Below are 27,544 nucleotides of genomic sequence, written 5' to 3' on the forward strand. Positions count from 1 at the left end.
AATATTTCTTGCAAGAGGAAACTCTAACAGCAATTATATTTTATCATCAAGTTCTTCATTGCATCACCAATATTTCCTTGTCTGTTTGAAACGTAAGATAATGAAATAATCATGGACAGATTGGCCAACAATGTAATTTCACGTGTGTTATGGCAACTGAAAATCACCACCATTGAAGAGTGTTCTTTCAAATGTTGTTATCATACAAGAGCACTTTTGGAGATGCAGTGATGAATTTAATATATGCTTAATTAATTCCAAAGTATAACTTTACAATTAAAAAGAAGCGAAGAATCTCTTTACATCGTCATGCTTGTCAGATTGCTACCAGTCAATGGAAATCGTTCAGAACAATTATTTATTTCCAGATCAAAAGGAAGGGTGCACATTTCATTTTTACATCTCATCCAAGAGAGAAAAAAAAACACCTTTACCAATGCATTGTCAAACAACAAGACTCACTAAAAATGTCATTTGGCACATTGAATTTCCTCCACCATTCGGTGAAATCATGGTTGGTCTCATTGCATTTATTATTATACAACATTTCCACCAAAGCCTCCTTATACCTCATACATTCCAATCCAAGTAACATCCTGGTAAATCTCTGTTTCTGTGTCATGCCTTGTCTTTCTAATATTTTTGAGTCATCTACTAATTTAGCCACAGCACATTCACCTCTTTCCTCCAAGTCATTAATAAACAAGCTCAAGAGCTGTGGTTCCTTCAGCGCTACCTCATTTCTTACTGACAAGCCAACCCTGACATCTCTGTCCATTCGCCTGTTCTTTCTAGAGGGCATGTATCATTGGATATTTAGTTGCCAAAACGTATCCCCTAACAACCACCTCTCTGTGACACCCAGAACAATGTATCTGTCAATTTCAATCGGCACCACAAACTCATTCACTTTGTTTCATACACTCCCTGCAATTAAATACAAGACCTTCAGTCTGGCATTTCCAGGGTGGACACTCTTCTTGTTTGCTGCACCTGAAAGGAGACTCCTGACCATTTCCATACTTTTTGTCCTATTACTTGCTCTGGAAACTTTGCTGAGCACTTACCAGCTTCTAACTTTTTCCATCATTTTCCATGCAACTGAACTCACCCACTCCACACTTTTTACTTTAATGCCCTACCCCGAGACCTAGCTATGTCTTTTGCCAGGACACTTGTCCCAAAATGATTCTGGTCGAGTCTGTACCACCGGAACAACTTCCTCCTTCCCCAAAGCGATGCCAATGTCCCATGAATTCAAACACATTTCTGCCATGCCACCATTTGAACAATGCATTTACATCTTTAATTTTGTTCACACCGTGCCAAATTGCTCAGATAAGAATCCAGAGATTATAACCTTTCGGGTTCTGCTTTCTCACCTCAGTGCTCATAATCCCTCAGCAGAACCTCTTTCCTCTTTCTTCCATATCAATGGTACATGTGTGTACCACGATAGCTGGATTTCTACTCCTCCCACTTCAAGTTCCTTTGTTGCTGAGATGGAATACCCTGAACCTGGGCACCAGGCAGGCAACACTACTTTCGAGACTCTCGATCCTAGTCACAACGAACAGTGTTCATTCCCCTAACTATACTGCCTCTGATTATAACTACATAGAACATAGAAAAGCACAGCATAGTGCAGGCCCTTCAGCCCACGATGTTGTGCCGTGGAATATTCCTAATCCAAAAATAAAATAACCTAACCTACATTCCCCTCAATTCACTGCTGTCCACGTGCATGTCCAGGAGTTGCTTAAATGTCACTACCGACTCCGCTTCCACGACTACCACTGGTAAACTATTCCATGCGCTCACAACTCTCTGGGTGAAGAACCTCCCTCTGACGTCTCCTCTATACCTTCCTCCGACCACCTTCAAACTATGACCCCTCGAGGCAGGCAAACCTGGCCTGGGGAAAAGTCTCTGCCTATCGACTCTATCCATGCCTCTCATTATCTTGTGATCAGGTCACCTCTCTTCCTCCTTCTCTCCAGAGAGCAAAGTCCAAGCTCAGTCAACCTCTCCTCGTAAGACAAGCCCTCCAGTCCAGGCAGCTCCTGGAAAGCCTCCTTTGCATCCTCTCCAAAGCCTCCACATCTTTCCTATAACAGGACGACCAGAACTGGACACAATAATCCAAGTGTGGTCTCACCAGGGTTTTGTACAGCTGCAGCATAACCTCGCGGCTCTTAAACTCGATCCCCCTGTTAATGAAAGCCAAAACACCATATGCCTTCTTAACAACCTGATCCACTTGTGTGGCAACTTTGAGGGAGCTATGCACTTGAACACCAAGATCCCACTGTTTCTCCACAGCGCCGAGAATCCTGCCTTTAATCCTATATTCAGCATTTAAGTTCAACCTTCCAAAATGCATCACTTCGCATTTATCCAGGTTGAACTCCATCTGCCATTTGTCAGCCCACCTCTGCATACTGTCAATGTCTCGCTGAAGCCTGCAATCGCCCTCAATACTATCAACGGCACCTCCAACCTTTGTGTCATCAGCAAACATACTAACCCACCCCTCAACCTCCTCGTCCAAGTCATTCATACAAACTACAATCAGCAGAGGCCCAAGAACAGAGCCTTGCGGGACACCACTCAGCACTGACCTCCAGGCAGAAGACTTACCATCTACAACCACTCTCTGCCTCCTGTCAGCCAACCAATTCTGAATCCAGACAGCCAAATCACCCTGTATCCCATACCTCCTGGCTTTATTAATGAGCCTGCCATGGGGAACCTGATCAAATACCTCGCTGAAGTCCATGTACACCACATCCACTGCTCGACCCTCGTCAACCTGTCTCGTGACTTCCTCAAAGAATGCAATAAGATTTGTAAGGCATGACCTGCCCCTCACAAAGCCATGCTGACTCCCTTTAATCATGCTAGGCTTTTCCAAATAGTCATCAATCCTATCCCTCAGAAATCTCTCCAAAATCTTGTTGACCACAGACCTAAGACTGACGACTGACTGGTCTGTAATTTTCAGGGATTTCCCTATTCCCTTTCTTGCAAAAAGGAACAACATTTGCCTCCTTCCAATCTTCCGATACGACTCCCATGGAGAATGAGCAAGCAAAGATCTTCGCCAGCGGCTTAGCAACCTCCTTTCTCGCTTCCCGGAGCAACCTAGGATAAATCTGATCTGGTCCTGGGGACTTATCAATCTTAATGTCGGCCAAAATTCCAGCACATCAACTTCCTCAATCTTGATCTGTTCAAGCCTGTTTTCCTGCTCCTCAAAGTTCTCATTCACAACTTTCCTTCGTGAAAACCAAGGCAAAAAACTCATTTAGGGCTTCCACTATCTGCTCAGACTCCACGCACAAGTTCCCTACGCTATCCCTGATCGGCCCTACCTTCTCCCTGATCATTCTCTTATTCCTCACCTATGAGTAAAATGCCTTCGGGTTCTCCCTAATCCTTCCTGCCAAGCCTTTTTCCTGCCCCCTTCTGGCCCTCCTCAGCCACTTTGGAGCTCCTTCCGAGCAAGCCTGTAATCCTCTAAAGCTGTGCTGGACCCTTGCTTCCTCCACCTTACGAACGCTGCCTTTTGCTTTTTGACAAGAAGCACCTCTGTACCCGTCATCCAAGGTTCTTTAATCTTACCCCTTCTTACCTGTCTCAGAGGAACAAATTTATACATCACTCGCAACAACTGCTCCTTAAACCGCCTCCACATGTCTGCTGTGCCCTTTCTGTGTAACAATTGGTCCCAATCTCTACTTCCCAACTCCTGTCTGATAGCGTCATAGTTTCCTTTTCCCCCGTTAAATATCTTCCCCTGGTAACTGCTCCTTTCCCTTTCCATGGCTATGGTAAATGTCAGGCTGTTGTGGTCACTGTCGCCAAAGTGTTCTCCCACCACGAGATCTGACACCTGTCCTGGCTCATTGCCGAGCACCAAATCCAAAATGGCCTCTCCCATCGTCGGCCTGTCCACATACTGAGTCAGGAAACCCTCCTGAACACACCTGACAAAAACGGCTCCATCCAAACCATCTGCACGAAGGAGGTTCCAATCTACATTGGGAAAGTTGAAGTCACTCATAACAACAACCCTGCTACGTTTGCACTTTTCAACAATAGGCCGGCCAGTGAGGTCTTCGATCTCCCTACTGTGATTTGGGGGTCTGTAGAACACCCCCAGTGAGGTGGCTGCTCCCTTGCTGTTCCTAACTTCCACCCATACTGACTCAGTCGATAACCCTTCCTCGGCAACCTCAGTCCATACCACCTCAATAGACGAGTCCTCCTCAAAAGTTCTTTCAGCCACCGTTATACTGTCATAGAACATAGATCATTACAGCACAGCACAGGTCCTTTGGCCCTCGATGTTGTGACGACCTGTCATACCGATCTGAAACCCATCTAACCTACACTATTCCATGTACGTCCATATGCTTATCCAATGATGACTTAAATGTACCTGAAGTTGGCAAATCTATTACCGTTGCATGCAAAGCATTCCATTCCCTTACTACTATTATAGTATATACTATTAGGCGCCCTATTATAGGAAAGATGTGGATGCTTTGGAGAGGGTTCAGAGGAGGTTTACCAGGATGCTGCCTGGACTGGAGGGCTTATCTTATGAAGAGAGGTTGACTGAGCTCGGTCTCTTTTCATTGGAGAAAAGGAGGAGGAGAGGGGACCTAATTGAGGTATACAAGATAATGAGAGGCATAGATAGAGTTGATAGCCAGAGACTATTTCCCAGAGCAGAAATGGCTAGCACGAGGGGTCATAGTTTTAAGCTGGTTGGTGGAAAGTATAGAGGGGATGTCAGAGGCAGGTTCTTTACGCAGAGAGTTGTGAGAGCATGGAATGCGTTGCCAGCAGCAGTTGTGGAAGCAAGGTCATTGGGGTCATTTAAGAGACTGCTGGACATGTATATGGTCACAGAAATTTGAGGGTGCATACATGAGGATCAATGGTCGGCACAACATTGTGGGCTGAAGGGCCTGTTCTGTGCTGTACTGTTCTATGTTCTATGTTCTACTCTCTGAGTAAAGAAACTACCTCTGACATCTGTCCTATATCTTTCACCCCTCAATTTAAAGCTGTGCCCCCTCGTGCTCGCCGTCACCATCCTAGGAAAAACACTCTCATATCCACCCTATCTAACCCTCTGATTATTTTATATGTTTCAATTGTCACCTCTCAACCTTCTTCTCTCTAACGAAAACATCCTCAGGTCCCTCAGCCTTTCCTCCATACCAGGCAACATCCTAGTAAATCTCATCTGCACCCTTTCCAAAGCTTCCACATCCTTCTTATAATGCAGCGACCAGAACTGTACACAATACTCCAAGTGCGGCCGCACCAGAGTTTTGTACAGCTTCACCATAAGCTCTTGGTTCCGGAACTCGATCCCTCTGTCAATAAAAGGTAAAACACTGTATTCCTTCTTAACAGCCCTGTCAACCTGGGTGGCAACTTTCAAGGATCTGTGTACATGGACACCAAGATCTCTCTGCTCATCTACAATACAAAGAATCTTACCATTAGCCCAGAACTTTGCCTTTCGGTTACTCCTACCAAAGTGCATCACCTCACACTTGTCTGCATCAAACACCATTTGCCACCTCTCAGCCCAGCTCTGCAGCTTATCTATGTCTCTCTGCAACCTACAGCATCCTTCGTCACTATCCACAACTCCACCGACCTTAGTGTCGTCTGCAAATTTACTAACCCATCCTTCTGTGCCCTCATCCAGGTCATTTAAAAAAATGACAAACAGCGGTGGACCCAACACCGCCCCTTGCGGTACACCACGAGTAACTGGTCTCCAGGATGAACATTTCCCACCAACTGCAGCCCTCTGTCTTCTTTCAGCAAGCCAATTTCCGATCCAAACTGCTATATCTCCCAAAATCCCATTCCTCTGCATTTTGTAAAATAGCCTACTGTGGGGAACCTTATCAAACGCCTTGCTGAAATCCATATACACGACATCAACCGGTTTACTCTGATCTGTTTTTCACCAACAAAGCCACACCTCCCCCTCTTTTACCACCTCCCCTTACCTTAATGAAAGATCTAAACCCTGGAACCTGCAACATCCATTCCTGACCCTGCTCCATCCATGTCTCTGAAATGGCCACAACATCGAAGTCGCTGACTTGGGAGCAGGTCAGGACTGCAGAGTCATGCTGCTGTGAGCGGGTCAGGGCTGGAGGGGCAGGTCGCTGTGAGCGGGTCAGGACTGCAGGGGCATGTCGCTGGGAGCGGGTCAGGACTGCAGGGGCATGTCGCTGGGAGCGGGTCAGGACAGAGGGGGCAAGTCGCTGCAAGCGGGTCAGGACAGAGGGGGCAAATCGCTGTGAGCGGGTCATGGCTGCAGGGCAAGTCGCTGTTAGTGGGTCAGGGCTGCAGGTGAAATTTGTTCAGGTGAATTCAAATATGAAATTATACGAAAGACTGCAAGGAATTTAAAGCATCAAGAGGAAAGGGATTTGGAATAGAGCATTAGTTCGTGGGGATGGAGCAGCGCTTGGAATATTGCCTTCAGTTTTGGTCGCTTCATTATAGGGAGGATGTGGAAGCTTTAGAGGGGGTGTAGCGGAGATTTAGCAGGATGCTGCATGGAATGGACGGCAGGTCTTATGATGAAACATTGAGGGGGCGAGGACTTTTTCCATTGGAGCAAAGAAGAATGATAGGTGGCTTGGTAGAGGTATGCAAGATGATGAGAGGCATAGCTGGAGTGGATAGTCAGAGATTTTTTCCTAGAGCAGAAATGACTATTACGAGGGGGAGAAATTTTAAGGTGACTGGAGGAAGGAATAAGGGAGATGTCAGACCTAAGTTCTTTACACAGAGAGTGGTGGGTGTGTGGAATGCACTGCTGGCAGTGGGAGTGGAGTCAGATACATTTAGAGACTCTTAAGCGACTCTTGGATAGGCACATGAAGGATAGTAAAATGAAGGGTATGCAGGGTAGTTTGATCTGAGTGGGATAATAGGTCGGCACAACATTGCGGGCTGAAGGGCCTGTACTGTTCTTTGTTCTACGTTCAGCCAAAGGTTCTTTTCTTTTGAGGAGAGGGCAATTGATTGTAGTTTTTAAAGACAGAACTGGAGGACAGAGAAAGATATCAAGGAAGGTTGCACGTTAGTGACAGTATCAACAAGTCCACAGCAGATGCACTCTGAGTAACTACACTGCTTTCAAGGCGAGAGGATCAATGATATCAGTTAAGCCCCCCTTGTTTTTGTATTGTGTACTTCTGATGTATGCGCAAATGGACAACCTCACTCTCCTGCTAAGCTGCAGAATGAATAATGCTGCAATATTTGTCAACCCCCAAATGGGCATTGATACATTCGTAAATCTCACATCAATAAACTTACATCTCAAGGTTCTCACCTTCTAGGACTGTTTGTAGTGGTAAATAACCCAAGCGAGGATGTTTGGCAAAGTACTTCTTTGATCTGAAGTTATTTTTCAGCACCTTGGTGAAATCACACACATCGTCACCTGATGTGGTCTAAAAATGTAATATAAATCAAATTTAGTAAAGAATTAATAATGAAACAATCTACTCAACTCACTCTATAATCCACGCTATCCCTGCTAAATGTCTTTGAGGATGTAAAATTAAAGAGTCCAGGCGGAATATGAGTTGCTGTTCCTGCAACCTACGGGTGGCATCATTGTGGCACTGCAGGAGGCCCATGATGGACATGTCATCTAAAGAATGGGAGGGGGAGTGGAAATGGTTTGCGACTGGGAGGTGCATTGTGGCACTGCAGGAGGGAACCTGGGAACCCTGCAGCCTAATGGTATCAATGTGGACTTCACCAGTTTCAAAATCTCCCCTTCCCCCACCGCATCCCTAAACCAGCCCAGTTCGTCCCCTCCCCCCACTGCACCACACAACCAGCCCAGCTCTTCCCCTCCACCCACTGCATCCCAAAACCAGTCCAACCTATCTCTGCCTCCCTAACCTGTTCTTCCTCTCACCCATCCCTTCCTCCCACCCCAAGCCGCACCCCCATCTACCTACTAACCTCATCCCACCTCCTTTGCCTGTCCGTCTTCCCTGGACTGACCTATCCCCTCACTACCTCTCCACCTATCTTCTTTTCTCTCCATCTTCGGTCCGCCTCCCCCTCTCTCCCTATTTATTCCAGAACCCTCACCCCATCCCCCTCTCTGATGAAGGGTCAAGGCCCGAAACGTCAGCTTTTGTGCTCCTGAGATGCTGCTTGGCCTGCTGTGCTCATCCAGCCTCACATTTTATTATCTTGGATTCTCCAGCATCTGCAGTTCCCATTATCCTTGAAGATGGCAGGACAGGTTAACACGATGATTAAGAATGCAGACTCAGAACTTGCCTTTATCAGTCATGGCACAGATGGTTTCAGCTGGAAGGTTACGTTGGAATTGCATAGAACTTTGGTTAAGCCAAAGTTGGAATACTGTATGCAGTTCTCATCACCACACTGTTGGAAGGATGTGATTGAATTGGAGACGGTGCAGAGATTATTCACTCCGATATTGCCTGGGGCGGAGCACTTCAGCTATGAAGACTGGCCGGATAAGCTCAGTTTGTTGTCTTTAGAGCAGAGAAGGCTGAGGAGGGACGTGACTGAGGTGCAGAAGATTAGGAGGGGCAAGGTTAGCAAGCAGCTGTATCCTTAGTTGAAGGGTCAATAACAAGGAGACACAATTATGAGGTGAAGGGCAGGAGATGTAGAGGGGATTTGAGGAAAAATATTTTTACCCAGAGGGTGGTGGTAATCTGGAATGCACTACCCAGAAGGGTCGTTGAGACAAGAGAGCTCACAACTTGTAAAAAAGTACTGGGATGAGCACATGAAATTAAAGGTTATTCTCCAAGTGCTGCAAAGTGGGATTAGTGCAGTTAAGTTTGCATAGACTTGATTGGCTGAAGGGCCTTCTGTATGCCATATTCCCAAATTCAAATCATGTATCTATCTCCAAAAATCAGTGTCCTAATACTTGGGAAACTGCTAATAGCGATCTTCTAATCTATTTATCATAACTTGCTGCTTCTGTCCTTCAGCCATCTTTTTTAACCAAATTTGATAGTGACCTATATATTCCATGAATCTCAATTTTATAAATCAATCAGTCTTTTATGTGGACCTTCCCCTCATCCTTATCTAGGAAAGATTGCACTGCTTCATGAAGGCAGGCTAAAGTAATTCAGCATTACAGCCATACTCTGGTAGTATAATGACAGCATCAGTGACAGTACAATAAGTGCCTTATATCAATTGTTTCAAAACTGGGTTCTACAGTAGACAGGTAATTGGAGATCTACAAACCAAATCATCTGTCATAACTTTAGATTAAATATATTGGAAAAAAGCATACTAACTAACGCGAGCTTCAATGGTGATAAATTAAATGTAACTAATTGGAACAGTAATATTCCTCATCCAACCTTGCTAAGCAATGCCTTTCTGCACTGATAGGCTGGAAAGCTGCAGTCAAGAACAGATATTCACTATTTATCATCAAGTCGAAACAATTCTGGAATGCTTTTATCTGTCATGAATGTTTAATTACTGCAGTTTGAAACTCTCAACTATATGTAAATCATGAATATGTGATGTGAAAAATATACAAAAGGATCCAGCCCTTTTCTTGATTTATCAGGCTAACAATAGAAGAGCATTTGGATCAAGTGGATATACATTATGAGTGCCCGTATCAAACACCAGTCCAGCGACTGACAGATATCACAGTTAGAAGCAAATACACACATCGGGGCAGCACAGTGGCTCAGCGGGTTAGCACTGCAGCCTCACAGCACCAAGTACCCGGGTTCGATTCCAGCCTCAAGTAACTGTCTGTGTGGAGTTTGCACATTCTCCCCGTGTCTGCGTGGGTTTCCTCCGGGTGCTCCGGTTTCCTTCCACAGTCCAAAGATGCGCTGACTCGGTGGATTGGGCATGCTAAATTTCCCATGGTGTTCAGGGTGGTGTGTCGGTGATAGGGGGATGGGTCTGGGTGGGATGCTGCAAGGGCCGGTGTGGACTTCTTAGGCTGAAGCGCCTGTTTCCACACTGTAGGGAATCTAATCTCATCTCCATAATAAGCGTCAGGAAGGAGCTTTTTAAAAAGATGATTGGAACACTTCTTTACATGTAGCCCTTTGTATTATGAATATGCAATTAATAATAGATAGGTTAGTGATTGCTATTAATAGGTAGGCATTCAATCAAAAAGGTTTGAGAACGATTGCCTACCTTAAAAGGTTAAACACTGGAAGGAGCTCACATTTAGAAGGTAGAAGGAACTCTGCAAAACCCATCAGATACTTGGAGAATCACCAAGCAATACAAAATATACACTGCTCCTCAAACGGATTCAAAGAGGAAATTGGTTAATATGTTAGAGCATGTACGGTCATAGCAACAAGGAGCAGGAATAGCAAGGACAGTATTTGCTGCCCATCCATAGTTCCTCCAAATTGTTTGATATTTCAGAGTGCAGTTAAGTGTCAACCACATTATTGTGGATCTGGAGTCATATGGAGGTGAGATCAAATAAGAATGGCAGAGCTGCTTTCTTAAAGAACATCAGTGAATGAGTCAAGTTTTTATAACGGTGAATAGTTTAACAGTGACAGTGTAACCATCACTGAGACCAGCTTTGTTTATGATTATATCAATTTCAGCATGTGTTGGATAACTGGCCCCCTCAAGCCTGCTTCACCATTCAAGAAGGCCGTGGCTGACTTGACTGCAATGTCAGCTCCACATTCCCACCTACCCCCAAAATTATATTGAACTGAATTCAAATTCCATCAGCTGTTACAGTGGAATTTAAGCCTATACTCTACAGCATTGTCCCAGGCCTCCGGATTACTAATCCTGTGACATTAATAGTGCTTCACTGACTACCCCAGCATGTCAATCCCCGTTCTGAGCAAACTTCTTGGCTGAGGCGCCACATTTTCTGGAGTACAGAATTACAAAGTTCACCTCTCTGTGAGTGAAGAGGTTCCTCATCTATCGCTGTTGTTACATTTTATTCTGAGATTGATCTCAGGTTCTACAGCCTGATCTCTTAATTCAAATTACAATAACTTGGCTTTTCAAATGCCCTGTCACATTATCCTTGCCAAGAGATTGAATGTTAATGTTATATATACAGCAGAACAAATGTCCATGTTGATTTTTCTTCATTAAAGTGCCGTCAACAATCTTATAGTCACCAATCTTATACAAGTGCATTTTGTCATGGGAGAGGTTGAATGAGCAAAATCGGACCTTCATTTCTTCCCCACCCCAGCCTCAAAAAGTTTTGTCTTCATTTCAAATTTTTCACATCCAATGGATAATTCTGTACCTTTCTGGTCCCTTCAAGAAGCGCATCCTACCCAAATTGTCCCGAGTGTCTCATCTTAAAAATGAGAATATTTTTTGATATCCTCACTCTCGAACCAATCCATTATATACTTAACATAGGATTCAGGTCAAGTTTGTTTTCCCCCCCACTGCTGTTTAACTTCCTGGCCAATGTCCCACGATTTCTCAAGAAACTATTAGTCTCTCTCTGTATCAGAACATTCTTCAAAAAACTAATACTTTCTCCAAATCTTGATATAACAACTGGCCAGTTTCGGTGCGAGATGAGTTCCACAGCGCAAACTCATACTTGAACCTTTTAGCCATATAAATCATTTGACAAGCAGATTCTAGGGAGTCAATCTGCAGGATCAAGTGACATCTGAAATGCTGTACATTTACTGCAAACAGTCAAGTTCAGTTTTTCTGGCTTCCACAAATCTTTGACAGCATGGCCGTGGGTGTGAATCACCGAGGTCTGGCCAAAATCAGTAAAATCCCTCTCCTTTTCTCATCTGAACACTGCCCCAGAGCAATATCATGTGAATGCACTGCACTTTCCACAGACATGGTGGCAATGCCCAGGTCTATCTCACCACCCCCTCATTCATTTCTTCCACTGTCTCTACAGAACCGGACAGTTTCCATCTATTAAATCTGGTACAGAACGAAGCCATTATCTTTGGTCCTTGAAAGGACGTCTGCTTGCTAGCTACTGGTTTTCGTTGTACCCTTTGTTATTTTGACCCAGAGTTTAAATTCCGGCCACATAGGCCTGATGTCACAAAGTCTACTTATTTTCACATCCACAACATTTGGCCCCAGGTAAGTCCGTTAGTTTTGAAACCCGACCGCATTGATTAACTCTGAACATGACCATTCTGATGAATATCAAGTTGGCCTCCCAAGTTCTCCTTTTCTTTAACATGGCATCATTTAAAAGTCCATTGACTCTGTCTTAACACGCACCAAGTTCCATTCACCCATCTTTCTCTGCACACTCTGATCTACAATGGCTCACAGTTAAGCAGTGCCTTGGTTTTCACATTGCTGTCCTGGCTTTCAAATCCCTCCCTGACCTGGCAACACGCATGCACATCCCCTGACAATGTCCAGCTCATAGCCCCTCGAGGCACATTTACGCCTTTAATTCCAGCCTCTCAACACAATTTGTGCTGTTCCATCATCGACAGCTTTACATTCAACTTCTTGGAGCCTAAGCTTTATAGAATTACCTTGCTGAACCTCTGCATCGTTCTTTCCTCCTTCAAAACAGTCCTTAAAATCTACCTCTGATGTGGTTTTAATCATCTACCTTCGGATCTCTTTCAGTACTCAGTATCAAATTTTACTCTATAAAGCTCCTATGACATGCTTTGGGATGTTTTATAAAGTCATGTCATAGAAGCTGTTGTGGCAATTGCTCAGAATATGGTTATATTCTGGGCTGAAATTCTCCATGACACTCATCATTAAAGTATTTTTCTGTTATAAAATGGGTAAATAGTACAGTGACTTCAGGCCAAGGGATGATGTGGTTAAACGCCAAAGTTGCACTCCGTGCTATTAGCATCATGAAGACAGTGTCTCCCTTTCATTTGAAGAAATCTTCTGTATTTTCTCAAATACTTTCTTCATTGTACTTTTGTTGTTGATGGTTTCCAATGAACATAAACCATTACTTGCCTTTTCAATTTCAACTTTCCTCACGTTCTCTTAATTTCTTTTGCTATACCTGATTTGAAACGAACCATTCCTCTTTTAATTCACTGTCCTCCTCAGTCCTTCATGTGGTTGTTTCCCAATCGTTAAGAAGACATCCTGTTGCTTTCCTCATTCACTCTAGTCTAAGATGCCTGGCTGCCCTTATCAGATTGCATTTTCAGCAACTTTATAGACAAACGTCCTTTGAGTGGAAGGTTGTAAGGTCATGCCGAACTGATGTCTCAACAACTGCAAAACCAAGCTAATTGTAATCAATGACATCTGACAACAGGCAAGCAAGGAAGCTCACAACAAAACACAGCACGAGATTACAAATTCTGCAATGTGTGAATGTACTCACAACAGAGCGCTTTCTGGAGTCGGCGGATCTTCATTGCTGGCCGATAGGCAGAAAAACGCACGGTGTTTAAATCACCTGCATTCAAAAAAATCTTTAGATACATTTTTCCTAACTGTTAGTACAAACCATTTCAATTGGAACACATTCTCAACTACTCTGCAATGAATACAGGGGGATAAATATCTGCTGAAGAATACAAGGCACAGTAAAAGGAAATGATAACTACTAGGTTCAATTTATTTCCACATATTTTCAAGGATGGGAACATCACTGACAGGACCAGCATTTGTTACCCATTCCTCATGTAGGTGGTCAAAAGCTACATGAAATTCATGTCATAACTGGCAAACAGCATCTGGTGAATACAGTGGAACTCACGGAAGTCTCACTGTCAGCTTTATAGTAGGAGAGAAAAGATTCAGATAATCATGCTTGGTGTAAAGTCTGCAATCTCGCCGCCTGGTTTTTCAGGGCCACAAAGGGTTTTGAGATCTGAAATGGTATATATGACTCATGAGCACACATCAAATGCAAGTTACCATGGATGCTATTCTGACAATTCTATGTTGCATGCAGCAAATACCTGATGAAAGGATGTCGAGGAGGCAAGATATTGCCAATACTGTGATATCAGAGCTCAATGCTTCAAGTCCCTCAATGACACATTGCTGAACGTATGATCACCAGGAACATGAATAACCCCTCTGCCAGAGTTATTTAAAGACACTGTCAGCTACTTGCAGATTAATTACTGATGGATTCATAGAGCATACAAACATACAACAGTACAGCACAGGACTGGCCCTTCAGCACACAGTGTTGTGCTGAGCTTTTACCCTCAACCTAACGTCGAGCTAACCTCCACCCTTACCTTATACTATCATCCATATGCCTGTCTAATAGCTGCTTAAATGCTCCTAATGAAGCTGACTCCACTCCCCTCTCTGGCAATGCATTCCACGCTTCTGCCACTCTCTGAGTAAAGAACCTACTTCTCACGTTTACCCTATATCTACCTCCACTTACTTTTAAACTATGCCTCCTCATAAGAGCTACCTTCACCCTCGGAAAAAGTCTCTGGCTATCCACTCTCTATCGATGTTCATACCAGTCATTGCCAAAATGTATGTGTGTTGATATTTTTTAGACTTCTTTAAAGTTGCCAAGGTCCACATCTAAGTTCTGAAGGACTCTGTGAAAACTTCAAGGCTGCTACGCAAATCATTCACAGACATGGATGCAGTAATAGACATCTGCAAAAAACCATGTAGGTCAATGCTTCACATCCTGGCCAATGTCATAATGCTTTCAAGTTGCAAGTCTGCTTTGCCAGCCACTTTTGGCCATCAAAAAATTAAGGGGTAGCTACTGAGCTAAAGAGCCAAGCCACTAACAACTGGGCTTCTGACTCTTACACACAACATAGAACATAGAAAAGTATAGCACAGTACAGGCCCTTCGGCCCACCATGTTGTGCCGTGGAATAATCCCAATCCAAAAATAACCTAACCTAATTTACATTCACCTCAATTCACTGCTGTTCATGTGCATGTCCAGCAGTTGCTTAAATGTCACTAATGGCTCTGCTTCCACCATTACCACTGGCAAAGTATTCCATGCACTCACAACTCTCTGGGTGAAGAACCTCCCTCTGACATCTCCTCTATACCTTCTTCCTAACACCTTAAAACTATGCCTCGCGGCAGTCAATCCTGCCCTGGGGAAAAGTCTCTGGCTATCGACTCTATCCATTCCTCTCATTACCTTGTACACCTTGAGCAGGTCACCTCTCTTCCTCCTTCTCTCCAGAGAGCAAAGTCCAAGCTCAGTCAACCTTCTCAACCTGGTAAACCTCCTTTGCACCCTCTCCAAAGCCTCCACATCTTTCCTATAATAGGGCAACCGGAACTGGACACAATATTCCAGTGTGGTCTCACCAGGGTTTTGTAGAGCTGCAGCATAACCTCGCGGCACTTAAACTCGATCCCCCTGTTAATGAAAGCCAAAACACCATCTGATTTCTTAACACCCTTATCCACTTGTGTGGCAACTTTGAGGGAGCTATGCACTTGAACACCAAGATTCCGCTGTTCCTATACACTGCCGAGCATCTGCCTTTAATCCTAGATTCAGCATCTAAATTCGACCTTCCAAAATGCATCACCTCGCATTTATCCAGGTTGAACTCCATCTGCCATTTCTCAGCCCACCTCTGCATACTGTCAATGTCTCGCTGAAGCCTGCAATAGCCCTCAATACTATCAACGGCACCTCCAACCTTTGTGTCAGCAGCAAACATACTAACCCACCCCTCAACCTCCTCGTCCAAGTCATTCATAAAAACTACAAAGAGCAGAGGCCCAAGAACAGAGCCCAGCGGGTCACCACTGAGCACTGACCTCCAGGCAGAATGTTTACCATCTACAACCACTCTCTGCCTCCTGTCAGCCAACCAATTCTGAATCCAGACAGCCAAGTCACCCTGATTTCCATACCTCCTGACTTTATGAAAATGCCTGCCGTGGGGAACCTGATCAAATGCTTTGCTGATGTCCATGTACACCACATCCACTGCTCGCCCCTCGTCAACCTGTCTCATGGCCTCCTCAAAGAACTCAATCAGATTTGTAAGGCATGACCCGCCCATCACAAAGCCATGCTGACTCCCTTTTATCACGCTCTGTGCATGTGCAACAGCACATCCACATGAAATTTGACAGGGCAGGTCCTCGTCTTCCTGAAACAAATTTTCTGCTGTCTGGATAACGCTGGGGAGGCTTCCAGCGCTTGGCAGGGGCAGCAATTGACAGAGTTGCATGATTGGGACTACAGTAGGTGAAAATAAAGGCATCACCTACTCACTAACACTCAGTTGGGTTTCTACCAGGGCCACCCAGCTCCTGGCCTCATTGATGCCCTGGTTCAAAAATGGACAAAAAAGAGGTGAGGGAGTGAGGGCGACAGTGATTGTTCTTGACATCAAGGCCACATTTGACCAAATGTGGCATCCAGGGAACTGAGCAAAACTGGTTTTAACGGGAATGGGGGGAAAGCTCCCTGCTCGTAGGAGTCAGATTGAGCGCAAAGAAGATGGATATGTTTGTCTGGAGTTAGAATCTTGGTGGCACACTGCATGGAAATAAGCCTTTCTGCCCAACACATTATGCATCCAGAGATTATGACATTGAAGGCTCTGCTTCATGGTGCCAAATTCCTCATTACAACTATTCACAAACTCCTTTTTTGTCCTGCCTACAATGTCTGGATTCTCCACCTCCCACCGCAAGGTCTTTTCCCGTCTGAGCAAATAAGACCCTAAGATATATGAGCAGAATTAGGCCAGTCTGCACACTGAGTCTGCTCTGTCATTCAAGCACGGCTGACATACTTCTGAACCCCATTCTCCTGCCTTCTCCCCGTAACCCTTGATGCACTTACTAGTCCACAAACCTATTTATCTCTGTCTTAAATACACTCAATGACTTAGCCTTCGCAGTCTTCTGTGGCAATGGCTTCCACAGTTACAGACTCTCACTCTTTGCTGCACAGAATAGTGTCAATCCCACTGATTATACTACGTTGCGTTTATCAAGCCCCTTTGAAAGTGTGTTTTTTACCACAGTGCGATAGTCAATTTGCACATCCACCCGAAAGCTCATGCATTCTAGTTCCGCTATCAGCCTCATTCAGTCACAGAAGAACATGGAAACTAGAAGCAGGAATAAGCCAATCAGCCCTTCAAGCCAAGTCCACCATTCAATAAGATCATGGCCGATCTTACATCTCGATATCATATTCCCACTTTCCTGTATACTTATTGAATCTTTTAACATCTAAAAATCTATCACAAAATCAAAGAATCCCTACAATGCAAAATGTTTTCAGCTGATTAAGTCGACACTGACCCTTCGAAGTGCATCGTGTCCAAGACTGGCCCCTCCATCCTTGCTCCATAACTATGCATTTACCATGCCTTATCCACTTGGCCTGCATATTTTTGGACTGTGGGAAGAAACCGGAGCACCTGGTGGAAGCCCACACTGACACAGGGAGAATGTACAAACTCCACATGGATAGTTACCCAAGGGTGGAATCAAAACAGGTCACTGGCACTGTGAGGCAGCAGTGGTGAGCCACCGAGCCACCTTGTCTTGTTCTTGAATACATTCAGTGATGGCCCCCATGGTCTTCTGTGGTTGAAAATTTCACAGATTCACTCTGCTTGAATGACGAGATGTTGTCCTCATCCTAGTCCTAACTGATCTACCCCAAATTCTGAGACTGTGACCCCTGGTCCCAGCACCACAAACAGGGAAAATAGCTTCCCTGCATTGAGTTCATCTGGCTCAGTTCCAACTTTCTATATTTCAATCAGATCCCCCCCTCATCTTTTTTAACTCACATGAACACAGGCCCAGTTGAATCCATAACTCACCACAGGACAGTCCTACTTTCCCCAGTATTAGCGTAATGAACCTCCACCATCGACCTCTCCTGCGCCTGAAGACTGACCAAATCAGACAAACACAAACTTAAGGGCTGTGACTGCCTCTTGGTGCAAAGAATCCAGGTAACTTGCTCCCCTCCTGATGTGTCCCAGCATCCCTAGATCAGCCTCCAGCTCATAAACACAAGCTACTCAAACATTAAGTGCTTACAGCAAACATGCTTGCACCAGACCATACTGGAACACAGGAGCTCTTACATGTTGTAGCCGAGTTCTAATTAATGACTTTGCTATTTTTATTTAATTATATATATTTACTTATGTTTTCATAAAGCTTATTAACTTTACCATCAGTTGCATCATGTTAAACCTTGGGAATAGAATAAGCCACAGTCACCACTTCTTCTCTAGCACTGGGAGAATCAATTACTGAAGGCTGAGAAGTTAGAAAAGGCAATCGTAATTTTTTTTCTTGATTCAATCTCGTCGAGGGCGTCACTGGCGAGGCAGCATTTATTGCCCAGCCCTGATTACCCAGAGGGCAGTTAAAAGTCAACCACATTGCTGTGGGTCTGGAGTCACATGCAGACCAGGCCAGGTAAGGATGACAGTTTCCTTCCCTAAAAGGCATTCGTGAACCTGATGAGCTTTTCCAACAAGCAACAACAGATTCATGGTCATCATCAGATTGTGAATTCCGGATATTTATTGAATTCAAATTCCACCATCTGCCACAGCGGGATTTGAATCCAGGTCCCCAGAACATGATTTGTCTCTCTGGATGAACAGTCCAGTGACAATACCATGAGGCCATCGCCTCCCCTAAGATGGATAATTTATACATCCCTAACACAAAAGGCTGAGTTAACTCAGTTGAGACTTGGGTTAATCAAGCCCAAACGCTCTTCAAAGGTGAATTTGTTAAAACTCCACTTAAAATTGGGAACTTCTGAACTTAAACTGCACAATTCAGTTATTGCTAATAAATTACAAATAAAATTAGGTTTGTCCAAAGGGTTAAGACTTTCTTACCCACAAACCACCTGTATTCAGTTCAGTGGATCTACATTCTGGCCAACACTTAGCATTCAATCAATATCACAAAGTAAGTGGTCATTTTTACAGTTCTGTTTGTGAAAGCCTTCTGCGCATATATTTGTTGCTGTGTTTCCGACATTACAAACATACTTCAAAAACTTACTTCATTGGTTATACAGTGCTTTTAGTTGTTTAGTGCCTGTCGAAGCTGAAATATGAACCAAAGTTCTTTGTTCTTGTTTTTCATTTAATGTCACAGATGTTGTCTGTCACTCCTAATTATACATTATTTCAAGTATTTTTAGCCTACATGAATGCACCTAAATAGATTTAAACACATAGGTATATTTGCCTAGAATCCAGAATTTACTTTGGTACCTTTTGGAGTCGCAATGATCTGACAGTGGCACAGAACCAGAGTCCTATTATCAATCTACTTACCTAATGAGTGAAAATGTTCAGTCATTTTTGGATGGTCCCAACAGGTACTCTGAGTCTGGTGGCTAGATAGAGGATGCACAGAACATAGAAGCTTCCACTATAACACTCTGAAAACATTTCTTATCAGAAGTATTATCTATTAATATATGAGATTCAATGGCAAGCCATTCAGAACTGAAATCAGGAAGCACTTTTATCTTAATACAAACAACAGTCAAGATCTCAAATACTCTCTCATAAAAGAATGTGGGTGCTGGATCAATAAGAATGAGTGTGACTGAAATTATTTTTGATAGCTAAGGCTATGAAAGGATATAGAAGAAAGGGAGGTAAACAGACTGACGACAAAAAATGCCGGAGACCACAGTAGGTCAGGCAGCAGCCATGGAGAGAAAGCAAGCTAATGTTTTCAGTCGACATGCCTTTTCAGCAGGTAAACAGAGTTGAAGCTCAGACTAGCTGTGGTTTAACTGAATGGTTTATGCACAGAACAGCAAAACCGGTCTGCTTCTGCACCCATTTAGAATGGTTCCTTCTGTTTTATGTACTGTTTTTCGAACCAAACTTCACAATTTTCTGTATTACATTTAATCTACAACATCAACTGGTGCCTCTCCTCACCTTGACCTCCAACTTGCAGCCTCTCTCCACTCCCAAACCTCTGGGTTGTGCCCTCTCCTGCTTCTCAATCTCCAAGTAAGAGCCTCTTTTCCTTCCCTCCGTGACCTCAGGGTTGCAGTCTCTGCCTCCTCACCTCCTGCTGCTATTCAACAATAAATAAAACACAGAACACAGAACATTGGGAGAGCATTTTGGTGATAGTGACCATAACTGCCTCACATTTTACATAGCTATGGAGAAGGAGAGGATTAGGCAGAATGGGAGGATATTTAATTGGGGAAGAGGAAACTATGATGCGATTAGACATGAGCTAGGAAGCATGGACTGGGAGCAGTTGTTCCATGGTAAGGGAACTATAGACATGTGGAGATGGTTTAAGGAACAGTTGTTGGGAGTGATGAGTAAATATGTCCCTCTGAGACAGGCAAGAAGGGGTAAGATTAAGGAACCTTGGATGACGAGAGCGGTGGAGCTTCTAGTGAAAAGGAAGAAGGTAGCTTACATAAGGTGGAGGAAGCTAGGGTCAAGTTCAGCTAGAGAGGATTACATGCAGGCAAGGAAGGAGCACAAAAATGGTCTGAGGAGAGCCAGGAGGGGGCACGAGAAAGGCTTGGCAGAAGGAATCCGGGAAAACACAAAGGCATTTTACACTTACGTGAGGAATAAGAGAATGGTCAAAGAAAGAGTAGGGCCGATCAGGGATAGCATAGGGAACTTGTGTGTGGAGCCTGAGGAGGTAGGGGAAGACCTAAATGAGTTTTTTGCTTCTGTCTTTACGAAAGAAACCAACTTTGTAGTGAATGAAACCTTTGAAGAGCAGGTGTGCATGCTGGAATGGATAGAGATAGAGGAAGCTGATGTGCTGAAAATTTTGTCAAACATTAAGATTGACAAGTCGCCAGGCCCGGATCAGATTTGTCCTCGGCTGCTTTGGGAAGCGAGAAATGCAATTGCTTTGCCACTTGCGAAGATCTTTGCATCCTCGCTCTCCACTGGAGTCGTACCTGAGGACTGGAGAGAGGCAAATGTAATTCCTCTCTTCAAGTAAGGAAATAGGGAAATCCCCGGCAATTATAGACCGGTAAGTCTCACGTCTGTCGTCTGCAAGGTGTTAGAAAGGATTCTGAGGGATAAGATTTATGACCATCTGGAAGAGCATGGCTTGATCAAATACAGTCAACACGGCTTTGTGAGGGGTAGGTCATGCCTTACAAACCTTATCGAGTTTTTTGAGGATGTGACTAGAAAGGTTGATGAGGGTCGAGCTGTGGATGTGGTGTATATGGACTTCAGTAAGGCATTTGATAAGGTTCCCCATGGAAGGCTCATTCAGAAGGTCAGGAGGAATGGGATACAGGGGAACTTAGCTGCTTGGATACAGAATTGGCTGGCCAACAGAAGACAGCGAGTGGTAGTAGAAGGAAAATATTCTGCCTGGAAGTCAGTGGTGAGTGGGGTTCCACAGGGCTCTGTCCTTGGGCCTCTACTGTTTGTAATTTTTATTAATGACTTGGACGAGGGAATTGAAGGATGGGTCAGCAAGTTTGCAGACGACACAAAGGTCGGAGGTGTCGTTGACAGTGTAGAGGGCTGTTGTAGGCTGCAGCGGGACATTGACAGGATGCAGAGATGGGCTGAGAGGTGGCAGATGGAGTTCAACCTGGATAAATGCGAGGTGATGCATTTTGGAAGGTCGAATTTGAAAGCTGAGTACAGGATTAAGGATAGGATTCTTGGCAGAGTGGAGGAACAGAGGGATCTTGGTGTGCAGATACATAGATCCCTTAAAATGGCCACCCAAGTGGACAGGGTTGTTAAGAAAGCATATGGTGTTTTGGCTTTCATTAACAGGGGGATTGAGTTTAAGAGTCATGAGATCTTGTTGCAGCTCTATAAAACTTTGGTTAGACCGCACTTGGAATACTGCGTCCAGTACTGGGCGCCCTATTATAGGAAAGATGTGGATGCTTTGGAGAGGGTTCAGAGGAGGTTTACCAGGATGCTGCCTGGACTGGAGGGCTTATCTTATGAAGAGAGGTTGACTGAGCTCGGTCTCTTTTCATTGGAGAAAAGGAGGAGGAGAGGTGACCTAATTGAGGTATACAAGATAATGAGAGGCATGGATAGAGTTGATAGCCAGAGACTATTTCCCAGGGCAGAAATGGCTAGCACGAGGGGTCATAGTTTTAAGCTGGTTGGTGGAAAGTATAGAGGGGATGTCAGAGGCAGGTTCTTTACGCAGAGAGTTGTGAGAGCATGGAATGCGTTGCCAGCAGCAGTTGTGGAAGCAAGGTCATTGGGGTCATTTAAGAGACTGCTGGACATGCATATGGTCACAGAAATTTGAGGGTGCATACATGAGGATCAATGGTCGGCACAACATTGTGGGCTGAAGGGCCTGTTCTGTGCTGTACTGTTCTATGTTCTATGTTCTATTACAGCACAGTACAGGCCCTTGGGCCCTCGATGTTGTGTCGACCTGTCATACCGATCTCAAGCCCATCTAACCAACACTATTCCATGTACGTCCATATGCTTATCCAACGACGACTTGAATGTACCTAAAGTTGGCAAATCTACTACCATTGCAGGCAAAGCGTTCCATTCCCTTACTACTCTCCGAGTCGAGAAACTACCTCTGACATCTGTCCTGTATCTTTCACCCCTCAATTTAAAGCTATGTCCCGTCGCGCTCGCCGTCACCATCCAGAAAAAAGGCTCTCCCTATCCACCCTATCTAACCCTCTGATTATTTTATATGTTTCAATTAAGTCACCTCTCGGCCTTCTTCTCTCTAATGAAAACAGCCTCAAGTCCCTCAGCCTTTCCTTGTAAGACCTCGTAATGTGGCAGGGGGATGGGAGCCAAATGCACAGGTTTGTGGGCAGTAACAAGATAATAACTACAGCCTGTAAGGAACTAGATAATGAAGTCAGTGTGACCAAGAGGAAGAGTAGACACAGAGCAGATGATGAACGCTGACGGACAGGTGGTCTGAGGTGCATTTGTTTCAATGCAAGAAGTGTGTAGTGAGCTATCAACGCAAGGTAGCTCAACTGTGGGGTCCTTACAAAAGTTATCTCAAAACTGAACGAGTTGAACTGCTGGGACAGGACAGATTTAGCAAATATCATGTGTGGCACAGCACAATTTTTGACAAAACAAATCTGAATTCTCAGACAAAGATGCATGAAAACTGATGTTATCATAAATCAGGAACTATATTCAGAATTCTCATAAAGCTCAATGATAAACTATGAAGAACTACTGTAATATTTACATTTTATTATCTACAATCTGATTTAACTATTTCACAAACAATGAAAACGCATATTTTTTCACATTTTTCATTTCAGTGGTTCAGCCAGTTATTTTCTAACCACCATCTTTATCAGGCCGGAAAGCCATAACTAGTGGAGTGCCACAGGGATCAGTCCAAGGACGAGAATTATTTACTCTCTATATTCATAACTTAGAGGAGGGGACAAGGCATAAATTCATCCAAATTTGCTGATGCTACAAAAATAGAGTAAGGGAATGTTGTCATGAGGACAGAAAGAATCTGCAAGGGGATAGACAGGTCGAGCAAGTCGGAAAAAAGTTGGTAGAGAGAGTTTAATGTAGGAAAGTACACTTTGGTAGGAAGAATCAAAAGATAGACTCTTACTTAAATAGAGGGAGACTCTAAAAAAAAATGCAGGGTAGGGGACTTGGATGCTCTCGTCCATGAAACACATACTAGCGTGCAGGTGAATGATTGTTTTGTTGCTGTCACATGTACTGAGATACTGTGAAAAGTGTTGATTTGCATGCTGTGTAGGCAAATCACACCGTACAAAGTGCAGAATAGTGTTACAGCCACAGAGAAGAGGCTGAGAGAGAGAGATCAGAATTAACACTTGAGAGGTCCGTTCAAAAGTCACAACAGGAAAGAGGCTGTTCTTAAATCTATTTGTACGCTTTTTCAATCTGATATCCTCTGCCCGACAGAAGAGAGTATAATCAGAGTGAGGGGGTATTTTGATTATGTTGGTTGCTTTCTCAAGGCAGTGGGAAGTGTAGATGGAGTCAATGGAGGGAAGGCTAGTTTGCGTGACGGATTGGGCTGTGCTCATGATTCTCTTCAGCTTCTTGCAGTCTTGGGAACAGCAACTGCCATACCACACAGTGATGCATCCAGATAGGATGCATCTCCAAAAACAGGTAGGGTCCTCATGGACATGCTGAATTTTCTTAGCCTCCTTGACCATCATGTCGACATGGGTTGACCAGGACAGATTGTTGGTGAGCAACATTCCCAGGAACTTCACACTATCAACCATCTCCACCTCAGCACCATTGCTGCAGACAGAAGCTTCCTGAAATCAATGACCAGCTCCTCCATTTTGCTTATGCTGATGGACAGATTGTTATCTTTCCATCATGCCAGCAAGCACTCAATTGCTTTTCCTGTAATCTGACTTATTGTTGTTTGAGGTCCGACCTACAATGGAAGCGTCATCAGCAAACTTGTAAATGGAGTTGGGGCCACACAGTCATGATTGCATAAGGAGTATAGAGTAGGGGCAGCTTTGCTGGGCACCGGTGTTGAGGTTTACGGTGGAGCAAGTGTTGTCACCTATCCTTACTGATTGCGGTCTCTGGGTCAGGAAGTCGAGAATCCTGTTACAGAGAGGGATGCTGAGGCCGAGGTCTCAGAGTTCAGAGAGGAGTTTGTTTGGAATTACAGTGTGGAAGGTGGTGGTCTGATCAATAAGTAACAGCCTGATGTAGGTATCCTTGTTATCCAGACATTCCAGGGATGACTGTCAGGCCAGGGAGACGGTATCAGCTGGAGACCTGTTGCAGTGGTAGGTGAATTGCAAAGGATCAAAGCACTTTGGTAGGTTGGAGTTGATGTGAGCCATGACGATGGTGATGCAAGTAATTTAGAAGGCAAATGGAATTTTGGCCTTTATTGTAAGGAGGTTTCAGTTTAAAAATGGGCAAGTTTTTTTGCAACTGATCAGGCTATTGAGGAGGTCACACTTGGAGAAATACAAGAAAGGATACACAGCCATAGGAAGCAGTTCAAAAGAGACTCACTGGGCCGATTCATCGGATCATGATTTATCAAGAATGGTTGCACAGAAGGTCTTTATTCATTCAAGTTTAGAAGAATGAGGGGTGATCTTACTGAAACACAAAATTTTTTGACAGGCTAGATGTGAAGACAATGTTTCCATTATTGTGGAAATCTCAAACTCAGCAACATAGTTACAGAAGAAGGGAACATTTATTGAAACCTGAGATGCAAAGGAATTTCTTCTTTCAGCAGGTAGCGATTGTTTAGAATACAAGAGAATTGTGAAAGGTAGATCACTGGAAGTATTTAAAGAAGGTGGTAGATAAGATTTTTGAAATAGAGAAGTTGAGCGCTCTGAGAAGCTGGTATGGAAGAGGAGTTGAGTCCCGGGCAGGTCAGCCATGTCTTATCGGATGGTGAGGTAGGGTCAAGAGGTAGAACATCCAGATCCTGGTGCTTTTTATGTTTTTGTCTGCTTGCTAGAACCGATAAGGAGTTTTATTGCGCTATATGGCCAAGCGTGCTGCTGACACAGAACAAGACTGAAATAATTTGCTCAATAAAACATTTCATGCGGCTTTATGGGATAAAGAAAACTTTCATCTACTACTTTGCTGACATCAATCAAAATCTGCTCAATTGAAAGAAATACATGCAGTTCATACAACTTTATGTCATTCTTCCCTTCAATGCATCAAGTATATCTTTGTTGCAATTCATTAAAGTATGCCTTTCTCAGGGACTTAAATTATGAAACAATACATAATACTGAAGTGTACAGCAGTGAGCACAATGGTCCAATTCCAAATTCTTTTGGATGGATCGGGAAAAATATCTGCCACCTGCAGCTTCATCCTGAATATATTCAAATTGTTCCAGTCCTGAGCCATTTCAGACTGTAGTTCGGATGCTCACATGTCTCACTATTTGGATTTTGTTTTGCGATTACATTCTAAAGTGCAGACTACAGACAAGAACATTGTATTTTTGAAAACGTAATATTATAAAATTGGATAACTTCATAAACTATGATAATAAAATATTAATTGCTTGCTTCAATTGAAACGGTTCTTTATCTTGCTCATATATTTGAAGCCAAATTATCTGGACATGCTTTCTTCAACAGATTGGCTAGTTTAGAAAATGTTTTCACTGTTACCTGTATAAATTTCAACCTCATATTTAGGTCATCAAGCTGGTGAGAAATCTTTGGAGAGAAAGAGACATCAAGCGGAGATAATTGACTGGCCAGATCATTTAATATTTTGACTTCTTGTTTGACTGGGGCAATTTCTTCTTTAAAAACCTAATGGAGAGGAAGCGTATAAAATCTGAGAAACATCCTGAAATTAATGATTAAATGTTAATAAGAAATTAAGTTAAAACTAAAATCCTAATATTAAATATAATATACAAAAGCATCTGCTGGAAATGACATTTAATTCATAAAGATCTCGAGTTAAAAGTAACAGTGACGATGAAACTATCATAAATTATTGTAACAGAAAACTGAATTCACTAATCTATTCTTTAGGGAAGGGAATCTGCATCCCTTCACAATTCTGGTATCTGACTTCAAATTCACAGGAACATGGCTGACTCTCTACTGACTTCCAAAATGACCTACCAAGCCATTCCTGGATGGGAAATGAATGTTAGCCTTGCCAGCAGTGCCCTCATCCTGTGAAAGAATGCTTTTAAAAAAGTGGATTTAATAAATGTAAAAGTAAGGAACAAAACAGGACAAATCAACTCAACAAGGCTTTGAAGGATAATACTACTTAGTCCTGTTCTTCTTTCTTACGTTACGTTCTCTCGCATGAAGGGTCGAGGCCCGAAATGTCAGCTTTTGTGCTCCTGAGATGCTGCTTGGCCTGCTGTGTTCATCCAGCTCCACACATTGTTATCTCGCATTCTCTAGCATCTGCAGTTACCATTATCTCTCGCAAGCAAAGGTTGATGTCTTTCAAAGCCCAATCTCAGATTTTGCAGGCAGTCCTTACCCTGAAAAAATACCAAATATGTATAAAGAAGAAAACTGGAGGTGAAACCATTCAAACAATTTTCATTGGCACAACAAATGTTCAAACTGTAAAAGCAGGTTAAGCACCTGTATATGAGGAAACTGTACTCAAACTTTAAACAGACACTTACAGCCAACAAATGCGAGAAACATCCATTTCTTTCTGCATTCCCAATTTTGCTGTTGGGAAAATAGGCCTAGACTTAGCAATGTAAATTCAAACAAGATAGCACCCTCTCAGATCTCAACACTCACAGTCGTAGAGTTCTGTTTTCACAGGTTGGAGTATAATAGCATCAAGTACAATACACCAAATCTTCTTTGGTACCTTTTCCTTCCATAAAACTGCTTTTAATAGATGCGCACAGAATTCATTTTATATACATTTAAATGTTTCTAAGTTCAAGAGGCCAGTTCCAGCACTTGGACTTGCATCTTCTTCATCATCACAACAGAACAAAATAAAGACCCACTCTTTCTAAGTCACGTTTTCAATTG

The 27,544-nt window shown here is 43.5% G+C and overlaps 1 long non-coding RNA gene across 2 annotated transcripts; it reads right to left on the reverse strand.

The window, feature by feature from the left end:
* Nucleotides 1–7,433: 7,433 nt before the first annotated feature.
* LOC132207824 (uncharacterized) lies at nucleotides 7,434–27,025 on the reverse strand. Of its 2 annotated transcripts, none has more exons than XR_009443877.1 (4): nucleotides 26,828–27,025; nucleotides 26,183–26,329; nucleotides 19,959–20,100; nucleotides 7,434–7,508 (listed from the first exon to the last, which is right to left on the reverse strand). It is a non-coding gene; the product is annotated as an uncharacterized LOC132207824 (long non-coding RNA). The 2 variants fall into 2 exon arrangements; XR_009443876.1 differs by lacking the exon at nucleotides 7,434–7,508 and adding an exon at nucleotides 17,872–19,399.
* Nucleotides 27,026–27,544: the final 519 nt, after the last annotated feature.

The sequence above is a fragment of the Stegostoma tigrinum genome, unplaced genomic scaffold (genome assembly GCF_030684315.1).
Source record: "Stegostoma tigrinum isolate sSteTig4 unplaced genomic scaffold, sSteTig4.hap1 scaffold_170, whole genome shotgun sequence".
Taxonomy (NCBI): Eukaryota; Metazoa; Chordata; class Chondrichthyes; order Orectolobiformes; family Stegostomatidae; genus Stegostoma; species Stegostoma tigrinum.